At 39.1% G+C, this 22,657-nt stretch overlaps 1 protein-coding gene across 1 annotated transcript in view; it reads right to left on the bottom strand.

The window, feature by feature from the left end:
- The window catches only part of LOC133609138 (class I histocompatibility antigen, F10 alpha chain-like), a 264,787-nt gene that overhangs the window by 127,319 nt on the left and 114,811 nt on the right, over positions 1–22,657 (bottom strand). The window lies entirely within an intron of this gene.

Here is a 22,657-nt window from a genome sequence, read left to right as displayed (position 1 = left end):
GGTAAGACATATTATCTGGCGTTTTGTTTTGAAATATTATGCAAAAGCAACTTTTCTGGTACCTGCTGATGTGTATTTGGGATCTGCATAAATCCTGAATATGTGCGCGCATCCGCCTTTGTAGTCTTTGCCGACAACGTAGTCGATAAACTTCTTCTTTTTCTCTACTTGTTATGGGACATTCATCCTCCACTGTTGCCATTTCTAATATAAAGTAGTGTAAAGTTCTTACTTATATCTGTCAGTAAACTCGCCATGAAAGCACTAAAACATACCGGTGTAGTGAGTTTACATTATTCACCCAAGGAACTTTAGTTATTAGAGAGTTCCGGTCGGACGGTTTTTCACGGGACACATTTCGGGCGTTGTTGTTGCACTAGTGAGCCACGGATGATTGATTACAATTATTGATTGAAGTAAAGTCTGAATGTCATTAAAACAGTTAACTCCATCTTTTGACACTTCTTCCACTCCTGTCCTTGCACGCTACACCGCTACACCAAAGATGGCGGGGAGAAGACGCTGTCGAAGGTGAGCCACGTAAATAAGACCGCCCACAAAACTGTCAGAAAGCGGCTTGAAGATGATGTGTAAAACATCATCTATGCAACATTTTGACCAAAGAACCACCATTACATGTCATGTAGACCACAAGGAAGTCTTTTACATTCAGAAAAAAATAAAATAAAATATGACTCCTTTAATGCGCCTTATAATCCGGTGCGCCTTTCATGGCGAGTTTACTGACAGATATAAGTAGGAACTTTACACTACTTTATATTAGAAATGGCAACAGTGGAGGATGAATGTCCCATAACAAGAATATAGAGAAAAAGAAGAAGCTTATCGACTACGGCGGTGGACGTGCGCACATTTTCAGGACTTATGCAGATCCCAAATACACATCAGCAGGTACCAGAAAGGTAAAAAAGTTGGTTTTGCATAATACTGTGAAACAAAACGCCAGATAATATGTCTGCTAATGGGTGCCCTTTTGCGGTCCTTATACACGCACCATGGTAATAATATTATCTCTGACTATGGTAGCCATAATGGGCCGACAATCCATCATGTGGTGCGCCTTCAAAGTCGTACTAAAACATTTTGACAGATTTTTGAGTGCAGTGTGTAATTTTTTTTATTTTCATTGGAACATTTAAAGTTTTGGTGTTGTTTACTGGCGTCATATTGCAGTCTACACATATCTCTTATGTGTGACTGCCATCTACTGGTCACACTTATCATTACACCATGTACCAAATAAAATTGCTCCGAGGTCGGTAAACACAACCAGCATTATTCCGTACATGTTAGAATAATTATGTGTAAGTTATCACACGACTCTTATGCTTAAAGGCTGTTGCTATAGTTATTATCAATTGTGCTGAAGTTGTACTTTTCTATCTGTGCAAAGGGACAATTTGCAATCTTGGATTGCAGTCGTCTCTTATCAGTGTTATTGAGTACCGTGACACAGACAAAGCAGAGACAGGGCGATATCACGAGTGTCAGCACATTTGCATTTCTGTCTAACTGGGGCTGCTGAAATTACCCCCCCTTCCTTCAGAAGCAGCCTCAGTGATGTAACCAGGGACCTCCCAAATAAATAGAGGAGCACGTGGGTCTGGACCTTAGAGCGTGGTGGGAGATTGTAACTGAGTGTGCAGCTCCAAACGTCTCTCCTCATTGAGCCAAATTGAACTCTGTCTCTGCACGATTCCTTGCTTCTTGTCTGTTTAATAGATGTCATCAGTGTTTGAACCTGACAGTACATTAGGCGCATCGGGTTATAAGGCGCACTGTTGATTTCTGAGAAAATTTTAAGTGTGCCTTATTGTCCGAAAAATCCGGTACATCCACATACGGTCCCATCATAACGTGTTTACAAATGTATTTGTCGAAGAGTGTCACAAAGTGGACGAGCACAAAAGAGACCAACTTGTATTTGAGTTGCTGAATGGTTCCGAGACACTTGAAGGACCCGTTCACCATGATGGCCAAACGCGTGCAGAGCGCCTCACATTCCTCCACGCTGTTAAAGGGACAGCGACCGTTACGTTCCAAAAATACTCCCAAATACACATTCAGACGTGTGGTGCACCTGTGTGAGGTGAGGACGACAGCTCTTTTCTCCTGGATCACGCTCACGATGGAGCTCCAGAGGAAGCGCCTGGACAGCGGGTCCATGCCTGTTGTGGGTTCATCCTGACGTGGAGAACAAAAAAAAATACATTTTGCTTACGTTATTGGGAGAGTCAGTTTGGGTTTGGGACTCACCAGCAGGACCAGAGCGGGACAGCCGATCATGGCGATAGCTGTTGACAGTTTCCTGCGGTTCCCTCCGCTGTAGGTGCCGGCGCTTTGGCCCGCGTACTCGGACAGACCCAGCTTCTGGATGGCCCACTCCGCAATCTGCAAACAGGCGGTTTCACACTCCTGCATGTAGGTCTTAAGTACGTGGTCCTGCTCCTCCTCACCCTGCTGATCTCCACCTCTGGCACCCCGCGGAGGCGAGCGTAGAGGTGAAGGTGTTCTCTTCCAGTCAGCAGTTCATCGATGGCGTCGAACTGCGGGCAGTAGCCCATGTTTTGGTGGACGTCCAGGATGTTGGTCAGAATGCTGACAAGAGGACAATTGTTGTTATTCTACACCAAAACATCATCCATGTATTATGGGCCTGCTCCAATGCAAGCGCCCATTCACTCAAACTTTATTATAGTTCTTCTATGTCAGGGGTCGGCAACCCCGCATGCAGCTCTTTGATCACTCTGATGCGGCTCAGCTGCATACTTGCCGACCCCCCCGATTTTCCCCGGGAGACTTCCGGATTTCAGTGCCTCAAGCGGAAAACTCCCGGGACAAATATTCTCCGATTTTCACCCTTACAATAATAATAAGGGCGTGCCATGATGGTACAGCATTTAGCGCCCTCTACAACCTTTACAAACAGCGTGCCAGCCCAGCCTCTTGTTATATGCATTTTCTACAGCAAGGCATACTTGGCCAACAGCCACACAGGTTACACTGACGGTGGCCAAATAAAACAACTTTAACACTCTTACTAATAATGCGCCACACTTTGAACCAAAACCAAACAAAAATGACAAACACATTTCGGGAGAACATCTGCACCTTAACACAACATAAACACAACAGAACAAATACCCAGAATCCCATGCAGCCCTGACTCTTCCGGGCTACATTATACACCCCTGCTACCACCAAACCCCGCCCCCACCCCATCCCTGCTCGCTCACACATCAACCCCCGTGCGTCGGTTGAGGTGGGCGGGGTTTTGTAGCTGGGGTGTATAATGTAGCCCGGAAGAGTTCGGGCTGCATGGGATTCTGGGTATTTGTTCTGTTGTGTTTATGTTGTGTTACGGTGCAGATTTCCAAATTGTTTTTGGAAACTGTGGACGTCGTGTCCTCCAGACCAAAGAGGAAAAGAACCATGCGGATTGTTACAGGCGCAAAGTTGAAAAGCCAGCATGTGTGATGGTATGGGGGTGTATTAGTGCCCAAGATATGGGTAACTTACACATCTGTGAAGGCACCATTAATGCTGAAAGGTACATACAGGTTTTGGAGCAACATATGTTGCCATCCAAGCAACGTTACCATGGACGCCCCTGCTTATTTCAGCAAGACAATGCCAAGCCACATGTTACATCAACGTGGCTTCATGGTAAAAGAGTGCGGGTACTAGACTGGCCTACCTGTAGTCCAGACCTGTCTCCCATTGAAAATGTGTGGCGCATTATGAAGCCTAAAATAGCACAACGGAGACCCCCGGACTGTTGAACAACTTAAGCTGTACATCAAGCAAGAATGGGAAAGAATTCCACCTGAGAAGCTTCAAAAATGTGTCTCCTCAGTTCCCAAACGTTTACTGAGTGTTGTTAAAAGGAAAGGCCATGTAACACAGTGGTGAACATGCCCTTTCCCAACTACTTTGTCACGTTTTGCTGGCATCAAATTCTAAAGTTAATGATTATTTGCAAAAAAAAAAAAATGTTTATCAGTTTGAACATCAAATATGTTGTCTTTGTAGCATATTCAACTAAATATGGGTTGAAAATTATTTGAAAATCATTGTATGCCGTTTATATTTACATCTAACACAATTTCCCAACTCATATGGAAACGGGGTTTGTAAAAGTTGGCCTTTGTATGTGAACTGCTACCCGGCGACACCTCTGTGTGTCGCCAAAGTATCTCCAGCATGTAGAGACGTACATGTGGCAGCAAGCGCACATTTCCACGTCAACGTCAGTCTCGACGCATCTCAACTTTGCCATGAAAAAGGGCGTACGGCAGGTTTTTGTGTGTAAGTAAGCTTTTTTACGCAGTATAATCAACCTTTTTTGAGCCAAGGCACATATTTTGCGTTGAAAAAATGCGGAGGCACACCACCAGCAGAAATCATTAAAAAACGAAACTCAGTTGACAGTAAAAAGTCGTTGTCGCAATTGTTGGATATGACTTTAAAGCATAACCAAGCATGCATCACTATAGCTCTTGTCTCAAAGTAGATGTACTGTCACTGTACGAAAGCCTATTGTGTGTCAGTTTTGTAATGTTCCTGTGTCTTAGGTCAATCTGTGACGTCATTTCCCCTTTAAAGCACGTCTTTGTCAGAATAGCCGGTTTCAATCAATGGTGGCAGCCAGCCTTGTGTGCGTTGACGACTAAATGTAAGTTTTGTCACATACTGTTACAGCATTTGAACTGAATGTCGTGCCTTGCTACTTCTGCAAATGTTTGGTGCATCGTATGCTAAGTTCAGTTGTGTTTGGGTCAATTGAGAGATAATTAGTCTTGTTGACGGCGTTTACATTCACGTGTAGTTTATCTAACGTCATTGCAACTGCGATGGCGGAGTTTGGCCGATAGAGACCACATAATCGCCATGTATGGCCCTGAAGCTTAGAAACTTGTTTGAAGTTCATGCATAGTTAAATGCAGTATATATGTTGTTATTATGCACACCTTTATATTATATTATATTATATTATGTCATATGATGTATGCATATACATGTATATTACTGCCTATTAATGAGTATATAATTGGATTGTAATTTTTCCTCTTTTCTCTATTTGTTCACACACACACACACACACACACACACACACACACACACACACACACACACACACACACACACACACACACACACACACATTCACATCTACCTTTCAGCAATAAAGATGATTAAAGGATTCTCTGGCCGGAATCTGTCCATTGTGTCCCAACTCTAAAAGAACTACTATCCCTTCCTTACAATGATGCATTTCAGGCTCACTAAGTAGCAGCATTGTTTTAGAGTGGGAATGTAACTTTTTGTCAAACACAGACCTGGTGTAAAGTGGAGCTAATAGATTTTAATACAAGCAGTGATGAATACTTACTTTCTTGAAAAAGTTTCTTATGTCCATTTTGCATCCGTTCACGTTCTTGTTCTGCAGTGCTGTGTGCTAATGTGCTTCGTACACCTGCAGGACCGCAAGCAAGGTCGCAGAGAAGATGCGGACTGTATTTTGAGTGATGTGGGAATTTTCTATATGAACAAGTCCAAGGACCGCAAGCAAGGTCGCGAAGAAAATGCGGACTGGATTTTGAGTGATGTCGGCATTTTCTATATGAACAAGTGGAATGGATTGGATACTGACGCACGAAAGGGGCTCTCTACCTTACGCTATGAAGTGAGGGGAAACTGAGTGAATAATGACAGGTTACATGATTATTTATTTAAACTCATATAAGGGCCATTTTATAATGAATGTGTCGGCATGTATTTGTTAAAAAAAAAAATAATAATAATAATAATAAAAATATATATATATATATATTTTTTTTTTTACACCAAATTATTTAGGGGGGCTAAAGAATATTTTAGGGGGGCTTGAAACCCCTAAAATAGGCCTAGCAATGCCAATGGATCTAAGAACGTCAGACTCTATATGAGTAAATTGTTGTTTACTTGCTTGTTTGGATGCATCATTCATTTATATGGAGGTCAATTAGGGACAACAGTTTTGTACTTTTGTACTCTGAAACTAAAAGTTCAGATTTTGATGTTGAAAAATACCTCAGTGTATTCAAAATAAAATATATTTTTCAGGATGAATATAATTTTCACACAAAAATATGTTTTTATTAATTCTTTCTTTTCATTTATATATATTTTAATATTAAAGCTTTCTACTTTTTCAGATTCAATTTTTATTTTTTTACAGTTTCATTTATTTTTTTCCAAGATTCGCATCTTTTTCAGATTAAAATCTGTTTTTTTTCAGGTTCTAAATTTGGCCCTTTTTTACATAATATTGGATATTGAGAACAATCAAACACTCCATTTGAATATAAAATATTTAATTTAATGATTTGGTGCTTTTTCAAACAGTCAAAATGATGTACAAAGAAAACTAAGTAAAAAGGTACAACAATTCTTCACAAAAATGAAGATAAATATAACCTCAGAGAAAAATGTCATCTAAAAAAAATGGCAATTTTGATATTGACAAGACTTTATTCAGCCCTTCAAAAACAGAGAGAAAACGTATTTTTCAATACAAAAATAAAGTTATAGACATTGTAAAACCATTCTATGTGAGACATTAATGACTTAGTATATTAATCAATGAAATAATCTCTGCCTTCTTTTTATTCTGTCCTAACTTTTATTCACACGTTCATGCACATATAAACACATTTTATTCTTACTTGTTCAGTGTATTGGTATTTATATTATTATAATTCGGCTAAATTCTTTAAATTAGGGAAAAAATGATAAATATTGATTTCACAGTTACAGCATGGGGATATGTGACCACCTTAAGGAGGATTTACAGTAAAAACATACATATACAATTATTTCCAATATTTTAGAGTTCTTACCAATACACCATTTGTTTGTGTACATTGAAATGATTCTGATCCTCATCTAATGACAGCTACAAGCAATTATTTTGTTGCTGAAAACCGGAAGCTATTAGTAGACTTCCTGTACTCTGCTGATGGTAATCCACGTTCTGATATTGCTCTGCAAAATATTATATATTACACTAAAGCTAACGTGAGATTTATTGTAAGATACACAGTTATTTAATAACAGTTGAAATGCTACGTTGTGGAATTTTCGTTTTGAATTGGTTGTTGCTCACGTCAGATGTATTACTATTTTGCACTGAAGTCGATATTATTTTCACCCTGTAGACATCGAAATCAGCAGAGGTGTTATCCACATATTGTGTGTATGTGCGTTCTGATCACTCATTGCAGGTAATAATTGTTGCACTATGTGCGTTTTACGTGTCAAGACGTTCATATTTAAATTTGTATTGTTCGCCATTTTAACATGCGAACAACGTCGTCTGTCATATTTGCTAGTCACCACCAGAGGGTGCTAAAAGTCCATTTAGTTATTTGTGTCATGTATTGTATTTTGTATTTTTTTATTTTCTATTTCATAAATATTTAAAAAAGGATGATGTTGGTTAAAAACCAAGTTAAAAATATGTTTTATTGAATTAATTGTAATACCAGTAAAGATAAAAGCAAGTTAAAACCACTATACGATCACACACGAAAAAATTAAGTATACTGTTAAAAACCATTGTATTAAGTCACATCTGTAATTGCATTTCATGTAATTGTAAAAATATGAAAATGTTATGTACTTGAGCAGACTTCCTGTACTCTGCTAATGACTTCGAAATCAACATAGGTGTTAACCACATATTGTGTGTATGTGCGTTCTGATCACTCATTGCAGCTACCAGTAAAGAACCACATCACCCAATCCAGCCTGTGTGTGGGTTCTTGGCGGGACGGGTACACAGCAGTTACATATATATGCTTTTATTATTACATCAACATAAAAAACACAAGATACACTTACAATTAGTGCACCAACACAAAAAACCTCCCTCCCCCATTCACACTCATTCACACAAAAGGGTTGTTTCTTTCTGTTATTAATATTGTGGTTCCTACATTATATATCAATACAGTCTGCAAGGGATACAGTCCGTAAGCACACATGATTGTATTTTTTTATGACAAAAAGAAAATAAAATAAAAATGAAGGATAATAAATGATACAGAGGGAGCTCGGTCTCTAACAGCCTACAATGAAGAGAGCTTGGCCATGGCAGAATTCAAGCTGCAGGGCAAGGAGTTTGAAGTGCATTAATGAACTCATATGGTGAATATCTTGGAGAAAGCACACTGTCAGAAAGTGTTTTAGTCTTATCTTAATCTGATGCAGTTTTGAGATGTTAGATTTCCTGTGCTCTTAATTTGGCGATCTAGTCGGAGACGTCATTTCCTGTTTGTAGCGTTTCTGCGTAATATGGGCTCTTGTGTAAACAGCATTGTGTGCGTTCCTGACTAAAATGTAAGTATAGGTCGAATATAGCACTGTTATTAATGCTAAAATGCCTATAATGTGTTAGATGTAGCCTTAAACGAGTGTTTGTTCGGAACAATGTTTCTGCTTGACGACGTAATTCGCCAGCTCAACTTTCGCTCTGTTAATACTTCTTGTTACACAGTAGTTACCCTATCCTATCACTAGAGGGCGACACAGACCACGTTTAAATCACTGTCTAAATCAACAGTGCTTATTCTCCATTCATCTCTTATTGACTGCTTTAATAGTCCATGTACATTTGTTTGTATATTTGTTTTATAACACATTGTAGAGTATATTATATTATATATAATATTATACATATCCTGTTGTATTATTGCATATTATATTGCCTAAATGTATCCTAATCATTATTTGTATGTGTTCCCAGGGGCGTCACTAGCTTTTAAGGACAGGGGGGGCTTCAGTACAACAACAAACATGGGTTTGCACAGTGACATTTTGTTTACAGCATCAACAAGAAACAATTACTTGCATGATCCTTCAAGATACACTGAAACACAATGAAAGTCATGGCATTAGCCTCTATGTTATTACTTCACAACATAGAGGCTAATGCCACCACTTTCGCTCACAATACAATAATTGTTTGTGCCCAAATATTTTGAAGTTGCACAGATTACATTTTGGGCACATATGTGACTAAAATGGTTGTAAATTCAAGCCCTGGAAATATTACTTAATTACTTGAATTAAAGTAATATCTGGATCGAGATAATTTGGCTTGTATATTATATATATATATATATATATATATATATATATATATATATATATATATATATATATAAATATATATGTTATGGCAAGTCGTTAAGGAAATTAAATATATGGAAGTCTGAATAGAAATGAGAAACGTTTATATATACTGTAAATAAGAAGACTTAGAGTCCGTCTGCTGATCTGAAAAAGAGCCAAAGCTGTCAAAGAGCTGAGGGACCATCTTCAAATTTCAATGCTGAAACAAATAATGCAAACAATAAAATGTAACTTCCAGGGCTTGAGATTAACGTAGTCCCGTCGTCCCGGGGCCGGTAAAAAAAAAAGAACGGGACAAAATTAAATGCTCTCCGGGACGATGGCTTTTAACCATTTTTTTTCTTTTTATGTATTTATTCATTTTACATTTTATATTAAATGTCTTGGTTTTTCCTCCCTCTGAAAATCCTATAAAATGTTTAACAAGCCATCCTATAACAATACAACAGCTATTAATGTAACAATACAATAAAACAAATATATTTAATGATGCTTCTGTCATTATTTTAACAATAGGCTAATGTACATTACTTTATATGGATTCTACAAGAAACACAAAACTTAAAAACTAAATTATTTACAATTGCAGACACAAGGTTTCGTGCAGCTTCACTCATTGTAAAGGAAGACGGAAGTCCACGCAGGAGAAAAATGACTACAAAGATGGTGTCTGGGTTTTTCTTATATATATATATATATATATATATATATATATATATATATATATATATATATATTCACTGCAATAAGGTAACATCACCAGAATGATTGACAGTTAGGAGGACCAATAGTCAACATGATCCACCCAGAAATAAATAAAACAAATGGCTTATCGATAAGCCATTTAAAAAAAAAAAAAAAGTTTTAATATTTATATGTATCATTATTCTCCTGCTCACCTTTCCAGTAGAGGCCTCTCCCCTCTCACTTTATGTGCTCCTCTGCCCTGACTCTTACAGGTCAATAGGGGTTGTGGAGTGATTATTATTATTATCTACTGATGATAGTCATACGTGAATGAGCTCAGCTCCTGTTCTCCTCCATGTGTAAAGTGAGAAACACAGCTGATGCTCCAGAAGGAAGTAACCCCAAAGATAGCAAATGGTAAAAAAGAGTGCACATTTAACTTTATAAATAACCAGGACCTTCATGATGCATTTCAGGCTAACTAGCTAACTAAGTAGCAGCATTGTTTTAGAGTGGGAATGTAACTTTTTGTCAAACACAGACCTGGTGTAAAGTGGAGCTAATAGATTTTAATACAAGCAGTGATGAATACTTACTTTCTTGAAAAAGTTTCTTATGTCCATTTTGCATCCGTTCACGTTCTGCAGTGCTGTGTGCTAATGTGCTTCGTACACCTGCAGGACCGCAAGCAAGGTCGCAGAGAAAATGCGGACTGGAATTTGAGTGATGTTGGCATTTTCTATATGAACAAGTGGAATGGATTGGATACTGACGCACGAAAGGGGCTCTCTACCTTACGCTATGAAGTGAGGGGAAACTGAGTGAATAATGACAGGTTATATGATTATTTATTTAAACTCATATTCGGGCCACTTTATAATGAATATGTAATATGTCGGCATGTATTTGTAAAAAAAAAATATATATATATATTATTATTATTTTTTTTTTTTAACACCAAATTATTTAGGGGGGCTTAAGAATATTTTAGGGGGGCTTGAGCCCCCCTAAAATAGGCCTAGCAACGCCAATGGAAAGCACACTGTCAGAAAGTGTTTTAGTCTTATATTATTCTGACGCAGTTTTGAGATGTTAGATTTCCTGTGCTCTTAATTTGGCGATCTAGTCTAAGACGTCATTTCCTGTATGTAGCGTTTCTGCGTAATATGGGCTCTTGTGTAAACAGCATTGTGTGCGTTCCTGACTAAAATGTAAGTATACGTCGAATATAGCACGGTTATTAATGCTAAAATGCCTATAATGTGTTAGATGTAGCCTTAAACGAGTGTTTGTTTGCAACAATGTTTCTGCTTGACGACATAATTCGCCAGCTAAACTTTCGCCCTGTTAATACTTCTTGTTACACAGTAGTTACCCTATCCTACCACTAGAGGGCGACACAGACCACGTTTAAATCACTGTCTAAATCAACAGTGCTTATTCTCCATTCATCTCTTATGGACTGCTTTAATAGTCCATGTACATTTGTTTGTATATTTGTTTTATAACACATTGTAGCGTATATTATATTATATATAATATTATACATATCCTGTTGTATTATTGCATATTATATTGCCTAAATGTATCCTAATCATTATTTGTATGTGTTCCCTTTAGACCACACACACACCCCACACACACCTATACTACAATTGTTCAACTTCATCATTAAAGAGTGCCTGAAAGCCTCTCTGTGCCCTACTCTCTGACCGGAGTCCTTGTCCTAAGAAGATATCAGACCAGCATTCCGCATCCAGAGTAACCTACTCTATCACACACACCATCACTTGAAGTAAATAGTAGTATTTCAGTTTGAGCACATCATTAAATAGTTAGTTTGACATTTGCATGTAGACTGGAGTAGTTCAGGCAATACATGGGCAATAAGATGGGATGTTGCTATGTGACAGGAAGGAGGAATATAAAACCGCTTCGGCTTCTCCAAGTTAGGAGTGCCACATTTGTTGGACTTGACCTCCTCCAGGAACTGCAGTTCTGTATGACCACGCTCGCTTGTAATAAAGCAACTTTTTGTTCAGTCAAGCGTCTCTGACCTCATTTTTGATCCAGCCGCACTGCCGTGTCGCCCTTCTGTCCGGACCAGGATGACAAGACCAGAAATACACGTCAAGTTCAAATTGTTTAGTGCAGTGGTTCTTAACCTTGTTGGAGGTACTGAACCCCACCAGTTTCATACGCGCATTCACCCAACCCTTCTTTAGTGAAAAATTAAAAAACAAAAATTTCAAATTGAAGACAAAGTTATATGTTTTTGGTAACACTTTAGTATGGGGAACATATTCTAAGTAATGAAAACTTAATTTAGAGTTATTTGGTTAGGGTTAGGGCGAGTGTGGGGGTGTTGAGGTGGGCGGGGTTGGGGGGCAGGGTTTGGTGGTAGCGGGGGTGTATATTGTAGCGTCCCGGAGGAGTTAGTAGTGCAAGGGATTCTGGGTATTTGTTCTTTTGTGTTTATGTTGTGTTACGGTGCGGATGTTCTCCCGAAAGTTTGTCATTCTTGTTTGGTGTGGGTTCACTGTGTGGCGCATATTTGTAACAGTGTTAAAGTTGTTTGTACGGCCACCCTCAGTGTGACCTCCATGGCTGTTGACCAAGTATGCAAGGCATTCACTTAAGTGTATGTAGAAGCCACATATATTGTGTAACTAGGCCGGCACGCTGTTTGTTTGGAAGAACAGCGGACGTGAAGACAGGATGTAGAGGACGCTAAAGGCAGTGCCTTTAAGGCACGCCCTCAATATTGTTTTCCGGTGGAAATCGGGAGAAATTCGGGAGAATGGTTGTCCCGGGAGATTTACGGGAGGGGCACTGAAATTCGGGAGTCTCCCGGGAAAATCGGGAGGGTTGGCAAGTATGGGTTAGGGTCAGGGTTAGAGGGTTAGGGTCAGGGTTAGAGGGTTAGGGTTATAATAAGGCCATGCCGAATAAGGCATTAATAAGTACTTAATAATGACTAGTTAAGGGCCAATATGTTACTAATTTGCATGTTAATAAGCAACTAATTAATGGTGAATATGTTCCCCATACTAAAGTGTTATCATGTTTTTTTTACTGGTGCATAAAATGAAGCGTGCATGAACATCACCTTGTTCAAAGAACAAAACCAACACAGTGCATAAACTCACAACAAATTACACACCTGCAAATCAGTCAGCTGTTGCCGTATCCGTAATACGCCGATAGGGAGAAGTTTGTATTTACACGATGAGTCGGGTGTGTCTTGACCTTCGCCGAACCCCTGAGGCCGACTCACCGAACCCCTAGGGTTCCATGGAACCCAGGTTAAGAACCACTGGTTTAGTGATTGACAATAAGATAACAAGAAATGTGTTTTTTAAAAATATGGCCACTCCTCCACCTTTTCCAGGACGATGGCATGGGAAGACATTATATGCATTAATAGCAACGTCCTTGTCAGAGACTGCTTTACTTAGCCACCTTAAGATAAGATAAGGAAGTCTGCATTTTCTTGCTGGAATCCAGATTTTGACTACCGGTAAGTCTAATTTTGGCAGGAGACTCCTATTATTGAAATGGAGGCCTGACCCGGCTCTAAATTCATCAGCAGTACTGATGTTATTGAAGCTGGGTCCTGGATTTGGTTGCACATTGCCTGATAGCAGAAGTAAAAGCAATATCAAGATTTTCTGTTTCATTTTGTGAGATAACCCAATAAAAACATTCTTTGGCGGAATTTGCGGCCCGCAGCTAATCTTTTAACGGCCCACGACACATTCTACAAATACTATATAAAAAAACCTAAGTAGTGTAATAAAAGAGGTGAAAACAGGTGAAATGTAACAAAGAAAAGTTGCATTGTTGATTCTAATAAAGCTGCCATGCAGGTTGTTTTCTCTTTAAAGCTGTCATTGCTCAAAAATAATAATGAATCAAACTCAATGTTATTATCAATTATTTAAACTATTCAAGGCTCCAATTACACTGTAAAAACTGTTGCCTAGATCTAACTCAATAAAAATAAGGCAACATTTTCCAAGCAAGTTTTGTTAGTTTAGTCAACTAATTGGTATTTTGAGTAAGTAGAACTTAATATGCATTTCGATTTATGCAAAAAGATTAAGTTGCGTTTACAGAAAAATCCAAGAAATTGAGTAAAATCAATGTAAAAAAACACCAGCATATTAAACACACAAGACTTAATTAAAAAAAGTAACATTTAAATGAAAAAATATTTTTTGTACTCAATTTTATTAATTTTGACCAACTTACCCTTTCTTTGTTTTGAAAATGGAAACTGCTTAAAATAATTACTTAGAATAATAATAAGAAAAATCAAGACACATCAAATTCCAACCTTTATTAAATCATTACCATATAAAAACAGTGGCAATGAGCTGGACAGTATGAACAGTCAACATCCACATTTAGTGCATAGAATGCATGACCTCAACTTTTTAAAGTGCTGTATAGAACATCTTCACAGTAGTTTTCTTTTTTTAACCGTATACATATTATTAAAACGTTTTCACAAGCCATATCCAAACCGTGTCAATAAGCTGGACAGTATTAACAGTCAAGAACATCAGTATTTAGTGCATAAAAGAATGCATGACCTCAGCATCTCAAGTTGTACTTAGAACATTCACAGTATAGTTTCTTGCTAAAACAATTTAACATTAAGATTATCTGTACTTCTGTAACAATTCACAAGCAGAACACCTTCACCATAGTGTCTTTCAGTGTGTATATTTTGAAACATTTGAACTTAAACAACTCAGATCCCTCCTTCTGACCAGCTGGAGCTTCACAGTGGGGCAATTTAGTGTGTATAAAACATAAAACAACTTCATTTACACACCAGAAACGATGACCTGGAGCTTTGTATAAAACCTGAAGAGGACAAACCGTTACAACATTCTGAAGAATTCCACTCAATGAACAATGTATAATGATTTTGAACAGACATAAAAAAAACCATCTAATTTTATATTTATTATAAGTTGTATGATTTAATTCAGATAATGATTACTTTTGTGAAGACCATTTTGAAAACTTCTGAATTCTAATTTGAGATCTTGTACATTAAACTTGGTACAATAGATGCATTTCCAGCCACATGTTTTTTATTGGCATTTCTAATTTGCATATAAAAAAACCTGAGTAGAACCACCAGAAATTAAAACAAACAAACAACAGTAATATGTTATATATATATATATATAGAGTAAATGTTTTAATGCTTGTTTAAGGGGAGTATTTTTTGTTTGCATTGTTTTTTTTTAGGGCAAACAGAAACAAGACAGAAAGGCATCACTCTGTGGTGCTATGCTAATTGGCTATCCTGGGGCTCCTGCCAACTAGCGGCATGCTGGACCTCCACCTGACAACTGCTGGTTCAGTCAGTTCACATAAAAGTAAACCCAATTTAAGCTTGTACATCAGACTGATCCAAACCTGCTTTTAAACAATACTTACACAGTAGTCAGAGATGAGCTCCTGTCCACTCTCTCCCATGTAGTCTCCGTGGCATCTCAGAGTCACATCTCTCTTCATCACTGCAGAGGCACTTGGGTCCTAGAGTTAATAGAAGAAGAATAAATAAATGAATTTTGTTGGCAATTTTACTCCAAATCTGTGATACCGTTATTAGAGCATGATTCAGTTTTAAACTTGTAAACCACTTTGAACCCACCTGTATCAGTTCCATCAACAAGTTCTTGATGTGCTGACCAGTCACTCCTCCTTTTGCACTGAAGAGCTCCAGGAGTTTTGGAGTGTACCTGTCCAGTTGGGACATAAATGTTGATTCCAGTGGAACAGCTGTGCACCTTCAGAACTCTTCATTAAAAGGGGAACATTATCACAATTTCAGAAGGGTTAAAACCATTAAAAATCAGTTCCCAGTGGCTTATTTTATTTTTCAAAGTTTTTTTCAAAATTTTACCCATCACGCAATATCCCTAAAAAAAGCTTCAAAGTGCCTGATTTAAACCATCGTTATATACACCCGTCCATTTTCCTGTGACGTCACATAGTGATGCCAACACAAACAAACATGGCGCATAGAACAGCAAGCTATAGCGACATTAGCTCGGATTCAGACTCGGATTTCAGCGGCTTAAGCGATTCAACAGATTACGCATGTATTGAAACGGATGGTTGTAGTGTGGAGGCAGGTAGCGAAAACGAAATTGAAGAAGAAACTGAAGCTATTGAGCCATATCGGTTTGAACCGTATGCAAGCGAAACCGACGAAAACGACACGGCAGCCAGCGACACGGGAGAAAGCGAGGACGAATTCGGCGATCGCCTTCTAACCAACGATTGGTATGTGTTTGTTTGGCATTAAAGGAAACTAACAACTATGAACTAGGTTTACAGCATATGAAATACATTTGGCAACAACATGCACTTTGAGAGTGCAGACAGCCCAGTTTTCATCAATTAATATATTCTGTAGACATACCCTCATCCGCGCTCTTTTCCTGAAAGCTGATCTGTCCAGTTTTGGAGTTGATGTCAGCAGGCCAGGGAAGCTAGGGTCGATATTCTTCTCTTGATCATCTTCGGTGGCATAAGGGACGGTGTGAGCCAAGACATCCAGGGGGTTTAGCTCGCTCGTCTGCGGGAACAAACTGCCGCCATTGCTTGCCGTGCTACCGAGGTCCTTTGTCCCTGAATTGCTCACACACTCCGGCAGATTCAATGGGGGTCTGGCGACAGATTTCTTTGACTTTATCGTTCGAAATGCATCTGCTTTGAGTGTCGCAGGATATCCACACATTCTTGCCATCTCTGTCGTAGCATAGCTTTCGTCGGTAAAGTGTGCGGAACAAACGTACAATTTCTTGCCACTTTCGCATCTTTGGGCCACTGGTGCAACTTGAATCCGTCCCTGTTCGTGTTGTTACACCCTCCGACAACACACCGACGAGGCATGATGTCTCCAAGGTACGGAAAACAGTCGAAAAAACGGAAAATAACAGAGCTGATTTGACTCGGTGTTTGAGAAAATGGCGGATTGCTTCCCGATGTGACGTCACGTTGTGACTCCGAGAGCGAATAATAGAAAGGCGTTTGATTTGCCAAAATTCACCCATTTAGAGTTCGGAAATCGGTAAAAAAAAATATGGTCTTTTTTTCTGCAACATCAAGGTATATATTGACGCTTACATAGGTCTGGTGATAATGTTCCCCTTTAATCTGTAAGACAGCAAATGTTGACCGTTACTGATATTAAGGGTTTTAGTATACATTTTCAGGCAAAAAGTGAGTCTAGTATGTCATGTCCAAGTCACAATGGAAACTTGGTCAGGAAAAATAGAATGATAAATCATTTACCTGGAATGGTTCGAAGAGGGCAGGCCATCTTTCCTTAAATTCTGCCACCCCAGGAGACTTAGCAACCACTTCCTGTCGTCTCCAATTGTATACGTTCTGGCCATCATATCATTGGTGCTCCTGGCACAGTCCTTTTACACAGGGGGCAGGTGAATGAAGGACTTACTTGAGGTGAGTTGAGGAATTTGACTTCTGGGTGGTATCTTGACAGATGAGAGCGAAAGGAAGTCCAGCATTTAAAAGAGCATGGGCAACCTACATGAATGCAAGGCAAGGCATGGCTGTGTCCAAAGGTCCCATGGTGCAGTCTGTAATGCTTTGAAAAATAACTCTTGGTTGGTACAACAGTGCTGCACAATTTACAGGTCCATCCCATCTGTCATTGTAGAGAGAGAGGAAAAAAAGACAAGTTATGGTTCATGTCTAACCTCTTGGATATATAAGCCTGATGAGAGCCCTTTATATCTGGTTTTTTTTACACCCTAATATACTCAATTGCAGTGTTTCCTCTAGATTTTTCTGTAGCCGCAGTGGTCTAAGTTGGTAACCAAGCAACAGTAGGGGGGTCCGGGGGCATGCCCCCACGGAAGAAAAATTTGAAAAATGACCCTTTAAATGGTGACTACTGGTGAGATTTTGGGGGGGAAATGTTGAGATTGAGACTTACACAATGAGTGTTATTCTTACAAGAGTAGTGTGTGTAGGAGTGTGCATGGACAGCAGGTCTGAGGGGGCGTCAGATAGCTCTGTCAAGTGTACCTAGCTAGCTGCTAGCAACTTTTAATGCAAGCTAGTGAAGCAGCTTTAATGTAGGGCTGTGTCACGCCAAATTTTTTCCCCCTACAAAAACCTTCCCCCCCCATGTACTTCCGGGGTCATTTCCTCTTACGTCATTGACAGCGATCGATGACACTTCGGCTTTGACTGCCCGTCGCTGGGAGGATACTTGTTTTTTTATAATATAGCGTTAACAAAACGTCTGTATTAATCGGACAAATTAACTTGAGGATATTCCTGACTGCACATTTGACGGAGAATTAATTTTTAATTCGTTTTCCACGGGTCAACACTACTTCAGGGTTAATTTTTCTTTCAGACGGATGGGTTTTAGGTTGATATTGTTGGCAAACACGATTTACTGAGATTCACTCTAACTTCGAGTAAGAACATACCTTTACTGTATGCGGCTGGTCCGTGGTAGCCCAGTATTGAGACGTGAGTAGGAGCAGTTTTTAGCAAATAATAAAAATAATTGCCAACAACCCCGATAATAACCCTGACATGACTTTGAATTCTCTACAATTATAAACTTTGCCCTCCGTGTCAAGTCACTTTCTGTAATGAGCCAATTATCAGTTGAGGTATAATTGAAGCTGCCTAATAATAAGTATATGCCCAATTGTTTGTCCATAATGTAAATAGCACTGCACATATGTACCTCAGTGAAGTCAGATGACCCGTGGTCAGACAAACGACAATATTTAGAGTAAGAACATAAAAATAAAGAAAAACCTTGGGTATTTCTTCAAGACTTTAAAATGAGGCAAAAAACTGTAATGTAAAATGATTTTTTATTGTTTACAATTTTTTTGTTCCAAACATTGTTAAAGTACAGACATTTATAACAGTATTATATATTTATGAATATTTTTTGCACGTTACCACGAAGACAGAAGTTCCCAGCAGCGGCCCTAACACTCCGCCTGGAATTTTTCGAAGCCTGCTGGTGTTTGACATAAGTCCCCTGGGAAAGATAAAGACAAATGTCATTCAGGGACACCACCATTTTCAGGAGATTTGTATTCTATCGATCGCTGTCAATGAAGTAAGAGGAAATGACCTAAGTAAGAATAAATAACCCCAGGAGTAAGAAGGTTTTTGTAGGGGGAATACATTTGGTGTGACAGCTGCAACTAACGATTCATTTGATAATCGATTAATCTGTTGATTAATCGATTAATAATCGGATAAAAGAGACAAACTACATTTCTATCCTTTCCGAGATTTTATTGAAACAAACCAGCATACTGGCACCATGTTCTGGACATTGGGGGTGCAGCATACAGCAATAATAACACAGAAATGTAACTCATCAGATCAGAACTGAATCAAATATTGTACACGTTTCTGTTGTGAATAATAAAGGATTCATTTTAGGCTGCCTCTGAATAATAGCATGAAATATTCCAGCACCTTCATAACGTTTAGTTATACTAAAGCAGGGGTGGGCAATTCATTTTTACCGGGGGCCGCATGAGCAACCCGAGCACTGCTGGAGGGCCACACCGACAATATTTCAATTAAATTTTGCTCAAATTATTTTTGATATACCTTAAGATAAATAATAATAATATTTTCATTTAACCTAACTTATCTTTATACAAAAGCAGATGGCTTTTGATGGTTTTATTTTTAACACTTTCTTACACAACACTTCCTGGTGTATATTACAATGCAAAAATGTCAATTTCTGTCACTTTATCCTGCATCCTCTTTGTTGTGAACGTAGCACACCTGTAAGGTGATTGGCGAAGAAGGAGGAAGCGTTGCTGTTGCGGAAATGATGAGTGAGAATAGACGTGCGTGTGGAAAGAACGAGATAAGTTGAGCTCTGTTGGTATAGGTTGCTCAATAAAAGTTTAAAAAGAGCGTCAGACTTGGTGTGCACTTTTTCTGGATGCTACAATTGGTGTCAGAAGTGGGATGAAATGCCTCCCAGTTCGCCTTGCCATTAAACCTGGGAGTCTTCATTGAGGGCGGAATTCCCCCATGCCAAGCAGCGTGCACTGCACCTGTCGACGCTGCCTCTCTCCTTCCACCCTCTCTCTCTCTTTGTGTGAATCCCGGACGTGAGCTCGTCGCAGACATCCCCTCCCCTTCAATCTTGACAAAGTCGCCAGGAAACATCGTGGCACGTACCTCCCGATGACATAGCAGGCTGAGCACACAAGTTTTACTTCTGACACCAATTGTAGCGTCCAGAAGAAGTGCACACCAAGTCTGACGCTCTTTTTAAACTTTTATTAAGCAACCTATACTAACACAGCTCAACTTATCTCGTTCCTTCCACACGCACGTCTATCCTCACTCCTCATTTCCGCAACTCAAGAACACAACATCAACTTCAGCAGGTCGTTACAATATATTCTTTAAACACAGCAACATGTGTACCACAAATTAAGCACACAGCTTTACCTTTCATTTCTGTAAAGAAATACTTGGCAGTCCATGTCTTGTTGAAAACACGCCATTCGTCATCAACTTTTCTTTTTTTAGCGTCAAAATAAAAGCAGCACAGTTGCATTGCACGCACGACATAGATGTTTTTTTTAATTTATTTTGTAATTTGGGATTGCCGCTGTTCACATTCACTCACAATCACACACGCGCATACGTCCGCACGGAAGTAATACAAATAACGCTTTTCAAAACAAAAGCAGCACCGTCGTATTGCACACTCGAGATAGATACTTTTTTTAAATGTATTTTTGTAATTTATGATTGGCCTCACGCGGGCCGGACAGGGACTTACAAAGGGCCGGATGTGGCCCGCGGGCCGCAGAATGCCCAGTTCTGTACTAAAGCGTCACTCAAATCTAAATATATTTATATAGCTTTACATTGATCCATTATGAAACCAACCTGAGATATTTATGGCCGTTACGTTTATTTCCAAATCGCTAACCTTGCGTTTTCTCTCTCAAAACGGAGTCAAATGTGCCGGAGACACATTATCAGCCCCGCGTTGCAACAAAGGCATAACGTTAACATTACTCACAAAAAAGCTGAACTCATGAATGCTTGTTGCCACTATGGACTTAAAAAGTTACGTAGCGTGAGTTCGATCCCTTCATCCATGGCTCCAACATGTTTCCTTTTCAGCTGCTCCTGAAGCAATGTTGTACTTCCGTGCCATTTTGCAGGAAACGCTCTTCTTTGAAGTCTTTAAAGTGAAGTGTTCCCACACTTTTGACGACTTAGGTCGTACACTTTTCTCCATCGAAGCAATAACCTCAAGATGTTTCTCCGCTGAACTATCCGTACTGTTTTCCTGCGCCATTTTCGAATGTTCCAGCAAAGGAGGCGGCGTCGTCACGTGAGCTGCACATGACACATCATTGGCTGGCTTACCTCCACCTCATGAGACGTAGCCTCAGCGCTGTTTTGTACTTATTTTGATTATTGTTTCTCAGCTGTTTGTAAATGTTGCTGTTTATAAATAAAGGTTTATGAAACAAAAAAAATAAAAAAAATTAGCCTCCGCGCATGCGCATAGCATAGTTCCAAAGAATCGATGACTAATTAATCGCCAACTATTTAAAACATCGATTAGTTGTTGCAGCCCTACTTTAATGTGGCTGCTTATAAACTGAAGAATAAAATATTAAACTACCACGCAAAGAAAACGCTAACTATAAACTGCACAGCTATAAACAATGTTTGGTTGAAGTTAATGAGCTGTTGGAGGTAAGAGCACATTCGAAATGGCGGTCGGCGGGAAAAGTAGCAAACTAAATATAACGTTGAAACATGCTTTTGAAAATGTATATATTTCAATCCTGGCAAATACTGACTTTTAACAATATAAATTGTTACTTACATGAGTTCTGTAAAGTGTTTTCCTTGGGCTCCGTGAAGAAACGTGTCTGGGCTTGTTCTTCCACAGCTGCATGCAGGTGGGCGGGTCCTGACGTTTTAGGTTCTGATATAAACCTTTGAACTGAGTTTTGCTAAATCAATTTATGTTGGAAGTCCAATAAAATTAATTTTATCACATAAAAAAGTAAGTTACGAAAATATTCACACTTTTAAATATATAAATAAATTGATTTATTGGAATAAACATACTTTTAAAAATAAAGTAAAAAGGACAATACCACTGAAAGAGTTTTTTCAGTGTACGTCACTTAAAACATTTGACTTCAAAATATTTTTCCGGGAAAATATTGGATATTTTGTGTTTGCCTTAAAAACAAAAGGTTTTTGACTAAAAGGGCAAAAACAAATAAAAAATGAAGAAGCTGTCACGTACTCGCATGGCTGCTCTAGTTGTGACCCCAAGATGCAGGAGACAGGAGGACGACGTGCAGGTGAGAGTCTTTGAATTCCCACAGGGAGCACAAGGAGGTGCAGCAGGGAAGTGCACAGAAGCATAAGCAGCATACAGCAAACCATTTCCGTGGGCTTTCCCCACACCCTCGTATTTTGAACAAATTTCGTCCAATTTCTTGCCCCTTTCGCATCTTTGGGCCACTGGTGCAACTTGAGTCCATCCCTGTTCGTGTTGTTACACCCTCCGACAACACACCGACGAGGCATGATGTCTCCAAGGTACGGAAAACAGTCGAAAAAACGGAAAATAACAGAGCTGATTTGATTCGGTGTTTGTAATGTTTGTAATTGCTTCCTGACAGCAAATCCTTGAGCCCTGACTGGAGGGCGAGGC

The sequence above is a fragment of the Nerophis lumbriciformis genome, linkage group LG07 (assembly GCF_033978685.3).
Source record: "Nerophis lumbriciformis linkage group LG07, RoL_Nlum_v2.1, whole genome shotgun sequence".
NCBI lineage: Eukaryota > Metazoa > Chordata > Actinopteri > Syngnathiformes > Syngnathidae > Nerophis > Nerophis lumbriciformis.
The sequence above is the reverse complement of the archived record's forward strand: the minus strand, read 5'-3'. Positions and strand labels throughout refer to the sequence as shown.